Consider the following 12,227-nt stretch of genomic DNA (forward strand, 5'->3'; position numbering starts at 1 on the left):
TTTTTGTTACTGCTACAATATACCCTACAAAAGCAAAGTGGGGGGTTATTTTGGCTCACAGTTTGGTTCTCCATGGTGGGGAAAGCAAAGAGGCAGGAACATGAGGTATCTGGTCACATTGTATTTGCAATTCAGAGAGCAGTGAATACTGGGCTTCTATTTGCTTTATCTGTTTCATTTAGTTCTGGATCCTGACCAATGGTGTGGTTCTGCTCATCTTTAGAGTGAGTCTTCCTTCTTAACTTTAAACTACTGAAGTTACTAGACTTCTTAAACCAATCTAGAAACTCTCTCACAGACCTTCTGGAAGTTTATCTCTGGGAGAAGCTAGATTCTGTTATATCAGCAATTAATGTTAACCTTTACACCTGGGATTAAAGCGGGATCCCAATAGCGCTTTATGACCGGAAGTCTAGAAAAGGAGATAGCCAAGGCCCTTCAGGGTTGAATGCTAGAGCAAGCTTCTAGAACCCATGGCAGCCTGCTGTGTGACCTTGGGCAAGGAGCCTGACTTTCCTGGCTTCTATTTCCTCATCTGGAAAGTGGGGCTAAGCCTAGCCCTGATAGGACCATGAGAGATACAAGCATGACAATGGATCATGTGCAGGAAACATTCTTGACACATTGCCAGGTGGTGAGAAAACAGGCTATTACAGGCTCAGGGGCATTTGCTGGGGACTCCTGAGAGACAAAGAGTAAAAGGAGAAAAAAGGAGAAGCAGTTCTTTGATAGTCTTGCCAAAGGAAATTCCCAGCAGGTGAGAGTGTTAAAGATGGAATGCCAAGCCTTTCCTCACCTGGTCTGCTCTTTGAGAGAGCCAGCCTACGGAGTGCTTGTCTTCTTCCATGGAACAGGGAGAGGCAGGATTGTTATAGCACCGCAGCACTGCAGTGGCCCCAGTAGGACCCATTCTTGTCACCCCCAGCGTTGGTTAGGTGCTCTGTTTGTCCCCTGTGGGTAAGTCACTTCTGCTGGCCTGCTTTCCCATTTCAGCGAAAGTCACTGGACTAAACAGCAACAGTCAGGGAACCTCTTGCCATTTGCCAGTTACCCACAGAGCCCTGGCTCGTTCCAAAAGCAGCTATTGAACCATGGCCTAAACAAATTAAGAAGGGCTCCTGCATCCTGCACTCTTGGCCCTGGAGTTTTGGAGGGAAATCACTTTGTTTTGTATGAGTTAGATCTTCCCAGCCTAGCCACACAGTTTAATCAGCTTTGTAATATAGCTCTATCAGGATACAGACCTGATAATCAGATACCATTATACGGGGAAGGACTGGACATTGGATGCCTCTGGAAGCCACAAGGTGACTCTGATGTCAGAAAGGGTAGAACTCTTGCCTATATATGCCCTTGCTAGACATCATATGGACGTGGTCTGTAAAAGCTGGGGAAAAAAAATCAGCCTCATCAGGAGACCTAGAATATGAGAGCATTGGAGAGGGAGAAGTCTCCAGAATTGTTGGGCTCTGTTTATACCTTCCACATTCCTAGAGAAAAGGCCCCAGAAGGTCCCCATTTATGGATGTGAAGACAGTGGAGGTTTATGAGTTAAATTGAATGTCCCCAGAGACACAGAATTGGTTGGCTAGGCATTAGTCCTAGATTTAGATTGAATGCTCACCCCTGGTTTGATTGTCTCTGCCTATATTTTATGCAGACAGCAGTCTGTTGGGACTCTAAGACGGGCTGGAATCCCACTTGAACCCCAGTTTACAGGAAACTAAACTTATTTATGCCCTTAAGCAGTCACAGCAGAGACTGGGCTCAGTTACCTTTCAGAAAAAGGCTTAGTTTGGGTTGCTGAGTTTTGAAATTGCTTCTAAACCTCCCTGTGAAGTTTTGTACGAACATTTGTGGGAATCAGTTAACATCTGATCATATACAGATCTGTTTTTTTTTCCCTGCTTTTATCTGAACACTGTAGGAAAGAGAGGCCCAGACCTCTCAAAGCTGAGGCTATCAGAGACTGTTAGAGCCACCTGTACACTGCAGGGCTCAATAAGCTGACATGGCCGGTATGTGACTGCATTCTCACCCACATCTGCTTTCTCTCACTAGAGACCGTGTTCTTGTATATGTAGAGATTAGAAGATAACTTAAGAGTGTTGTCTTCAGGAATGCCACAACTTTCTTTGAAACAGCTTCTCTCATGGGTCTGGAGCTCACTAAGTATGTTAGATTAACTGGCCAGTGAACCCCTAAGACTCCCTCCTCTGTCTCCCTGGGACAGGAATTATGAGTGTGTACCACCATGCCCAGTAAGATTGCCCTTTGATGCTTTCTGAGGTTGTCCATTTCCCATATCCTGAGTTGTTTTTAGGGCTCTGAGGCTGAGTCTCACATCTTTTTTTGCATATCTTAAACAAGATTTCATTATTTTATGTATATGAGAGTTCTGCCCACATATATGTCTGTGTACTGGTGCTTGTCTAGGTTACAATGGGCCATCAGGTTCTCCAGGGACTAGAGTTATAGATGGTTGTGAGCTACTATGTCAGTGCTAAAACTCAAGCCCAGCTCCGCTCCAAGAGTAGCACATAGCCATAACCACAGAGCCAACTTTGTAGCCCATCTCTTTCATAGGTTTTTGACCTTTTCCATCATCTCCACCATTGCTCTCAGTTATCCAGCCAACAGCACTGCAATGGGATAAACACTCCAAGGAAAGGAAAACATGAGAAAGGAAGTCAATAGCTATCCACTCAGGACTGATGGGATATGATTTCAGATATCCACTCTGTTCCATCCATGCTTAGTTATCTTATATAGACATGGAGGTAGAGAATTATTTGTCATCTGCTTTTTATCTAATCATGTTTATAGCTTAAACTTTCATTACTTGTATTAAAGCACTGTACAACGCTCATTTCTATTAGTGTGCCATGGTTAATGAAGCCGACAGATTTATATTTAAATCCAGTTGGAAAACAAGGGACTCCAGTTTGCTCTTACAGCTGGAGTTGGGGAGGGGAGGGGAGGGGAAGGGGTAGGCACCTCTTTGCATGTAACTTTTCTCTTCTTGGAAATCATTTGGACACAATCTCAGCAGAAGGCTTATTGAGTCAAAGGCCACAGCTTAATAACTCTTGACCACTATTGCCAAATTACTTTAAATAGGGTTGTTTACACTGCCTCCGTTAACAGGAGGACAATGCCAGTTTGACCACCTATCAATGTCTACTATTATTAGGTTTTTAAAACAGGTAGTTTAATAGGTGCAAAATATTCTCTTTCTAATTCACATATATTTTAATCTAGGGAGGAGCTATCCTCTCACCCCCGTCTGTTTGTTTAACAACTCTCTTTGAGAATGCTGACTGATACTGGCTGCTTCTAAAAGCTACTTCGTTCTTTTCCATGTGAATTCCTTCAAGATGAGCCAGGGGTAATGTTGGCCTAACTTCAAGTGTATGAACTTCAACATTGAGCCTCTGAGTGAAAATGCTGATTTTTGACTTGCTTGAGAACTTGAAGGCCAGGACCAAAACAACTTTTTCTTAACATATTGAGAGTTCTACATGAAGTTTCCCAACTGGCCCCTGGTTTCTTTGAACTTAACAGTTGTTTCTCTTCCTCTCTTTTGCCCCAGCTTTGCTTGATGAGCAAGACAGGATTTTTCTGAAGAAAAATCTTTGAGATACACCTCCTCAACTATTTTTGGGGTTTCTTACCTTGTGGGGGTGGGGAGAGAGAGAGAGAGAGAGAGAGAGAGAGAGAGAGAGAGAGGTGTTCCTGTTAAGCCTTGTTTTAGTATGAGCAGTTGTTTACTTTTCTAGACAGCTGTCTTTGATTTCCCTCTCACCGCCTAACCCACAACGTCCTGTGGCCTTGAGGCTTCTTCAGCACCTTGTCTCCGCTCTTTGCCCCAAAGCATCCTGGAGCTCCTTTAACTCTCTAGCTGGAGCCCTTTTTGCACAAGGAAGGCCTACAGTAGTTGGAAGAACCCAGTAGAGACTTTCTAGACCTTTGCAATCCCAAAGGAAGAGAGGAGTGCGCCTGGATCCGTAGCCGTGCACACATTCACCCGGGTGTGCATGAGAGGAACTGGAACTTCAGCTGAGATTTGTAGTTTGTCTCTGGGGCTGTTTCTCCCAGCCCTTTGGTGCCAGAGTCCTCTCTCTGACTTCCTAATAGTGTGCTCTTGCTTAGACTCCTCCCAGGCTTCAGAGTAATGCATTCATTTTGCACTATCTGATGCAGGGTCTCATGTAGATCAAGTTGGCAGTAGCTGTACCCAAGGCTCCTGATCCTCCTGCCTCTACCTCTCTACCACTGTGTATTCTCTTCCATATATATATATATATATATATATATATATATATATATATATATATATATATATATTCCTTGTGGATTCCTTCAAGATGAGCCAATGATAGTGCACTATAAGTGAATAAACTGGAACATTGAGCGTGTGTGTGAAATGCTGTTTTTGTGGTGGTGTTGTTTTGGCTTTTTGGTTTTTAGTTTTTTGGCGTTTTGGCTAATTGTGATGGAGAAGATGAATGAAAATCAAGAGGGACTGAGGGATTGCTGTATAGATAGGCCCCACTGTGAATACATGACCATATGACAATACCCGTTGTACACACTCAAACCCGTCTTACACAAACATCTTCAACCTCATTTTACTCTGCCATTTGAGATAAATAGCTTAAAACAAAACACTGTGATCACATGGTGAACCCCAAACTGGAGGTTGGGTGACTCCAGTGAGTGATTTCTTTGGGATTGATATCTTTGATGAGATGCATGGTTGGCTTCCTTCCTTTCCTGGGCTGATTCATAAGTTGATAGTTGACCCAGGGTCACTGGAGATCATTTTCATTTTCAAGAACTCATTTGTACATTTGTTTCTCTTTTCCCTTTGTCAGTGTTTCCCCCCACCTCCGTGTGTGGATATGTGTATTGGGGTGTCATGAAACTATTTAGAGGAGGCTCTTTATGGGGCACGAGTTAAAATTCACAAAGAGCTTTGGAAAACAAAACAAAACGAAACAAAATCTGTCAGTAAGTTCTTGCCTGTGTTGCTCAACACCTCCTTCTCCACCTCAGCACGTGTTAACCCCACAGGAACCATGGGCTGGATTCCTCCTTTAGCATAGCACAGTCCTGGTATGTGAGTTTAGGAGAATCTGTTCTTAGGGAAGTAGTATGCAGTATTCACTCTCTCTCTGCAACGGATTAGACCTCCCACTTGACATCTTCTTTGCTCTGTTCAGCTGGTTTTAGGGATGAAGAGTTAAGGACTTCTTTTGGCTTGTGAAATCCTGGTTGCCTGGAGTGTGAGTTTTTTCTCTGGGGCTTACTTAGGTCTTACTTGATGTATGTTGACCAGTGACTCCAGCTTGCTCCCCTTTTCCCTGTTGAGTGTTGGTGACATCCTGGTTTTCTTGAGTCCTTAGTTAAGTGGAGGATAACCATTTCATGCTTTCATAAAGCCCTCAACCCTTTGACATAAACTTAGCCTTATCCGTGTGACTAACTGGCTAAATGAAAGATGCGTTGCTTACAGTGAGCTACTTCTCTACACCTGCGTCATCAATCTGGAATCTCCAGAAAAGGCTTTCTGAGGATGTGTGGAACCCTAGGGATATATGGGATGCCCTTGGAAAGCCCAGCAGGAGATGCCTGTGACCTGGCATCTTTGGGACCCTAGCATCTCCAGGACCCATTTACTGCATTTTGTTGAAGACGATCCACATAGATTCTTCTATGTTTAGTTTTTACAAGTCACTTAAGGTGCTTGAGTCTTTACCCCATGTCCCTGAAAGGCCACAAGCTCAGAGAGGTAAACTTCACTCTGTGTACCTGATGCCACACAGGAAGGAAGTAGTGAGAACTCGGCCTAAATTCTGAGCTGTACTGCCTCCCTGCGATATGTGTTGCCTGGTACCAAATACTGACATCGAGGTCTGCCCTGGACTTTGGTTCTCTGAACTGTCATCCCTGCCTGGCACCTCTGTCCCTGGCACTTGGCTATTGAGGTGCTCCCAGCTCGGGGACATGCTATAATAATAAGCCAAAGGCAGCAATGGATTCTGGAATACCCTGTACTTGTTTAGCTCCATGACATCACCTGTTTCATAATTGCCTCCAGCAAACATCATCCTCTCTCACTGTTCTCACCTACCCTTGTCTGTACAAGCCCCCAGCTCCTCTCATTTCCCTTTCTTGACAGTCCATGTTTCTTCAAGTATCACCCTCAGAAAGGAGGTCACTTAGAGTGTGGGATCTTAACTAAAGGCAGTCCCCCAAGTGTCCATACCTTCTCAGTGGGGAGACTGAAGCTAGGGTCTAGATCTTTCCGAGGCTGGTTCTGTTTCTCCTATAGCTATCTTCTCAGAATAAAGAAGCTCTTGGTTGCCTCCATCTCTCTTTCTACTTCACGACCATGGAAACCAAGGCACCCAAAGCAACCGTGGACTTTCAAGGGGGTGGCTAATTTGGGAAATCTTACATCAATTCTGAAGCTTGAGTTGTCATCTCCTTTGTTCCAGGAGCTTGGGAGTTTCTTATCACTGTAGGAACAAGTCTCCAGACCATAGTGATGTGTTGATTGCCTTCCACACAGACCACAGGAACATCATGGTTCACAGTCCTAGTAACGGAGGCTATGGCTGTGGAATTCTTCCACACTTTGCATTTTTTGGACTGTTATGTGAAGCATGTGTTCTGTTCATTGGATAGCAAAGTAAAGGCCTGGTTTATTAACAAAAATGCCTTGTACATCTTCTTCTCCTCTTCTTTCAAACTGTATAAATCACACATGCCTCCTCCAGGAAGTTAGCCATGAGCCGTCTAGTTATTATCTTCACAATTAAATCATAAGTATTATATAACCAAAGGTCCACCAAGCATTGTTCACTGAGCATCAAATCATCATGGCCAGTCGTTTATGCTATAGTAGGTTCAGCTGACTTCCTTGTTCAACAAGTATATGATTGATTACACTGAATTCTTCTGTCCATCCAATCATCATCTAATCACATGAGGAACATTTTGCTCATGCTATTTCATGAATAGGGTGCTGGGGGAACAAAGATAGACCATGTGCGTCTCTAATGGCCTAGGACTCAGGCACACACTAAAACAAACATGAAGATTTGAATATTTTTCATAGTTCCTGCTCATCGATCATAGTTGTGAGATTTGAATCCCACACTCTTGTCGATGTGTTGGTTCCTCACCTAGAAATGTTAACTGCCTTACTAGAGTTTTTATGTGGTAGCACAGACTCTTGATAATCCATCATTAAAAACAAAAAACAAAACAAAAACCCAAATAAACAAAGCACAAAACCAAACCAAACCAAACCAAAAAACCCTACCCTGGTTGACCTGAATTACTAATCCTCGTACCTCAGCTGCCTGAATGCTGAGGTTACAGGCCTGGGCCACCACACCTGGATCATAAGAACCTTCATCTTACATGCTGGATTTTCTTCAGAGGCAGATATCAATGTGTAGATTAATAAGCAGGATGCTGGCTCTGGAGTATATCGGAATCAACAATTGTGAAATGTCTGGAAAGAATCAGGATTGGGAGGAGTCATCAAGCTGTGAAGGTGTCTGTCTGATCATAGCATAGCCCCAGAGCTCTGCATAGACTAGACTAGAATGCCCTTGACAACTGTCCTGAATTGTGGTGGCATGATGGTTGATCAGTGACAATGTAGCCTTGCCTGGAAGGATACTTGGGTTTGACCCTGTTCTGCTAAGACTGTCTCCAAAGAAGTTGACAGCTGAGTATCAGGTGGCTGTACTAAGTAACTGTTTTTAATGATGGATGGGTGGTACCTAGCACATAATTGATTGCTTAATCAGTATTTGGGGAAATGTTTTTACCTAGCGCTATGGAAACTGTGTAATTCATTCAGCAAGTGCTTACAATTTGGACAATGATCTACTGAGTTCCTTATACACATCATGCACCATGGCTACAAATAGGAAGTTTATAATCTGGGGTAGGCTCAACATTGGCTTCCTGGAAGAGTTAACCTTTATTCTGGAGCTGTGACTTCCTGGATCAGGGGCTCTGGACCGACAATGGACTCAGTGTTTCCTTGGCTTTCTAGAAGATTGTCTTTTGAGATGAGGTGTGAGGTGTCTCAGAGGTGGGACTCTCCATCACGGCCCACCTGATGGTGCACCTGTGCACCATGGGAAACTCCCCGCTAAACTTACATTAACTGAATCCCCAGTAGCTTGGAACTTCCCCAGGGGTCCCATTGGCTCTTTGACTTTCTATCACTTAAGTAATTGGAGGATGGAGCTGAATGGAAATAATCCATATGCTTTCTTCTGTGAGTCACCAAAAACTACAGCCGAGGGTGTGTGTAACTGCTTGACTTACTCTTCCTGTATGCAAATGAGCTGTCATTACAGTTCAGTAGGTAGAGACTCTACAGAGTGAGCATGAGATCCTTATAGCTTACACCTGAAAAAGACAGAGCTAGCTTGGTACAATTGCCTTCCTTGGCAAGAGCCCTTGGTAGGGAATGTTTGGAGAGGTGCGGGACCTTTAATGACTCTTCGGGAATTGTTTGCTGCTACACTCTGCCCCTTTTTCCAGCTCTTGCCTTAGCTGAGACGTAGCAGGAAGTAGATGAGCTCTAGTGTGGGGTAGGTTGTTTTTATCTCCACAAGTCACCCAGGTGATAGAGAAGCTTTACGGAAAGCAATGGCTTTGATGTTCTGGGTGACAAGCTCTGAGTGCGCTGGCAGGAAAGGAGGGTTTTGAGGTTGGAGAAATGAAACTGCTTTGGGTGGTGACTTCATCACTTAACACCCTTACGGTAGGAAGGTTCTTATAAAAGAAAGGTGAGTGCAAGTGTACGTATGAAAAGGAAAGTTTGAGGTGGACAGCAATGGGATGATATGCTTCTCATGGTTCAGGGAAATCTTCCGGCACCGTCGACCTTCCAGGACCCTTCTTCCTCCCACACTTCACCGCATCCTCAGTTTCACCAGTGAGCATGTTTACATGTGTTATCTCCTCCATCCTTCACACATGATGTTACTCTGACCTCATGACCATTGCTCAGGGAGCTTGGCTTAGAAACCCGAGGTCTTGGACCAAATAGCCTTTCTTCATAGGATCATAGTGGTCCTCACTGACCTGAGAGTCTTACAGATCCCAGTTTGTAGAAACTATACTTTCCCCTGCCCCTCCCAGCTTCTCCTCTGTGGAACCGCAATGTTCTTATCATGACCCTTCTCAGCCTTGGCATCTTGAGTCCTAACTGGGACTGATAGCAGTCCCTGCCATTCTCTTTAGGTTGCTATACAGAGGAAAGGCCCCACATACTGCCTGAGTTGAACTTCTTGAGGTTGACTTTCCTTGATAACTTTTCTAACTGTGTTGGGAAATTCAAGGATATATGATCTCACCAATTAGTGATCAAATCTTTAACACCCTTAGGTGTTAGGTTAGTTTAATCATTTTTGCAACCAGGTGTGTCCAACCTGTGTTCAGTAGGCTACTTGAGTCTCAAGATAACTGTTAATGCAGTTCAATACTTTCGTAGATGATAGTATCAGATTGCAATGGCAAAAGGTTGGATAGCTCTTTAAGATTTAGACCATCTATCTTCTGAAAACAGTAATATATGCAATGAATGAGTGACAGCTGTGTGCCAGGGAAGAAACGTGATGCTGCATGGGATTGATTACTGCTTTGTGCTCAATGCTGGCTCACACAGTAATTTCCTTTCTGGGTTTTGTTGTTGTTTTGTTTTTTGTCTCCCCCCCCTTTGTATTTAAAACAAAGCAAATATCTATTTCTTTTCAAGCCCCCTTTCAGTAAGTGTCTAAGCCTCAAGATACTTGAGGCTTAGTAATGTATAAAGGAAAGATGTTTGTTTAGGTTTGCGTTTCTGAGCTTTGGGAAGTCCATGGTTGAGCAACGGCATCTGCCTTACAATATGGCAGAAATCCAAAGGCCAAACTGGGCCAAGGCCTTGCTTCTAACTACCAAGTATGGGATAGTAAACACTCACCATTGTGAGCATTAACCCAATTTTCTAAGAAAGTTGCTTACTAAGCAAAAGGATCAATGAGTGATCACAATTAGACACTGAGAATAACAAAAAGCTTATCAAGCCCCGACTGTGTGCCAGGTATTGTGTTGACTTCCTCAGCATCCAGGAAGGTAACCAGTCTCTATCTATGTCTTTGAATACGAGTCAGGACCAGAGAACCCTAAGAGATACTTGCTACCTACTGGGGTTCTAATTTTGACCCTGGCAGCCAGTGTCCTGAGATTGTTCATGATGCTTTCATGTTTAGTCTTGATGGATTTCATAGAATTCAGAAAGGATGGGAGCCAGATTTGGCAAACCCTCCGGGAACCATCCAGCGGTATCTGTATTTGATCTTTTTCAGGGCTTTCTTTGGGAGAGAGCAAATACATCTCAACATCACGCCTGTGCTCAGAAACTTCTTGGTTGAATAGCCAGGTATTTGGCTTTCCTCAGCTGCTACAGGTTTCCCCAGTCTACCAGCCAGATCTATTTGCAGTGGTCAGATGGTGTTTGGATGGATTCCTGAGAAATCCATCCATGGTCACTTATTTTCTAACTGGCTCATTATTTCCTGCCAAGTGTGTTAGATCTGCTACCCATGGCTGACTGATCCTGGTAACATCTGTGCAGCCATTTGGCCTCACAATCTGAGTAAACAACCAGCTGCCCCAGATGATGAAGCTAAATTACTGAGAGCAGAGCTGGTGTGCCTCTGTTGTGATGGATTGGGTTCTCTGTCTCCATCTCTTAACGATGGACACCCCCTGCCTTACCCAGGCACTGCTTATCTTTGTTAAAGTTCCTTAGCCATTGTATATTCCTCCCACCCCCGCCCCCATTTGCTTCAAAGACGATTACATGGCCCCTCCTTTGGCCTTATAGTGTGGAGAAGAGGATGAGGGATCTGCACATACTTAGAATTCTGCTGCCGATCCCAGAGCTGAAGGGCTAAAGAGTGGGCTTCCAAGGAGCCCTCTTGTATCTTAGTTCTTAAGGATCTTGGGTGGCCTGGATCTGCCTGTCACAGATACTGAGTCTTTGTTCTGCCTAGTCACAGAAAGTAGGACATAAACTTTGGGTCCCAGCAGTTGACCTTTCGCAATGCCTAAAGGACTTTAGCAGACCCATGGTTTTCTCGACCATGTCAGATGTCAGGGAGCAAGCTAATGTCCTGTTCTTGGGGACACTGTTGGCAGTGATATGACAAGGGACCCCGAGCCACAGCATCTGCAACATGCTGACCCTCTCCCTACTTTCCTTCTGCTGGGCTGCCCAAGGGACTTCTGAACAGGTCCCCTCAAAGTGGACAGCTGAATCCTGTCACTCTGTGTACGCAGGTCTCTTATGCCTAGCTCATGTCTGTGGCAGGGATAGGAATTTGTGACTCTACAGGTGTTTTGGTAAGATTGAGACTTTCCTACTCCTCACCCTGAGGCGCTAAGCCCCCAGGATTCTATCCCCCCCTCCGCCCCCAACAGTCTTCCTGATGCTCTTGGAAGAAACTTAGAAGCTTTAGTTTCCTAATTTTCATAGAACATCACTCCTTGTGTGTGGTTAAAAACATCAATTAAAAACACTCAGCTGTTTGACTGCCTTGGGAAGAGGGTCCTTGTGTTTTTTTGTTTTGTTTTGTTTTGTTTTCTGGCAGGAGCTAGTATGCAGTCATTACTGTGTCCTTGCGCCTTCCCTATTACGAAGGAGACAGAGAGCCAACTTAGAAAACAACATCTCAGCCATACCAATTTATTGTTCAGTGTCGGATGGCCTCCTTCCTTCATTTGGTCCTGCTATCGCATATTGCTGCCACCTTCCTATTCCACAGATGAGCAAATGAGACCTGTGTACTTCCTTATGACATACACCAATTCTCCTCCATGGGTAATTGTGATGCAATAAGAAGGGTTTGGGGTTTTTTATCCTGTTAGGAGTCAGTGAAGAAGTCTGAAGCGTGTGCTCAGGAAGCATTGGTAGTTGCTGGTGTGTCTAAGCGCTTTGAACTCTGCTAAGACTATTATTAATTATTATTATTATTATTATTATTATTATTGTTATTATTATTATTATTATTATTTTGTTTTTTGTTTTTTTGTTTTTTTCAAGACAGGGTTTCTTTGTGTAGCCCTGGCTGTAGACTAGGCTGGCCTCTATAGACCCACCTGCCTCTGCCTCCCAAGTGCTGGGATTAAAGGCATGCACCACC

At 44.1% G+C, this 12,227-nt stretch overlaps 1 long non-coding RNA gene across 7 annotated transcripts in view; it reads left to right on the plus strand.

The window, feature by feature from the left end:
- The window catches only part of LOC116082619, a 214,574-nt gene that overhangs the window by 122,889 nt on the left and 79,458 nt on the right, over positions 1 to 12,227 (plus strand). For 2 of the 7 annotated variants that reach the window (XR_004115367.1, XR_004115372.1), the window contains exon 1: positions 11,955 to 12,004. The exons of 4 other annotated variants lie outside the window; for them this stretch is intronic. This is a non-coding gene — a long non-coding RNA (uncharacterized LOC116082619). Of the gene's footprint in view, positions 1 to 11,646; positions 11,906 to 11,954; positions 12,005 to 12,227 lie in introns of those variants that run through there. One more of the 7 variants, XR_004115368.1, reaches the window with a different exon arrangement.

Source organism: Mastomys coucha, unplaced genomic scaffold, assembly GCF_008632895.1.
Source record: "Mastomys coucha isolate ucsf_1 unplaced genomic scaffold, UCSF_Mcou_1 pScaffold7, whole genome shotgun sequence".
NCBI lineage: Eukaryota > Metazoa > Chordata > Mammalia > Rodentia > Muridae > Mastomys > Mastomys coucha.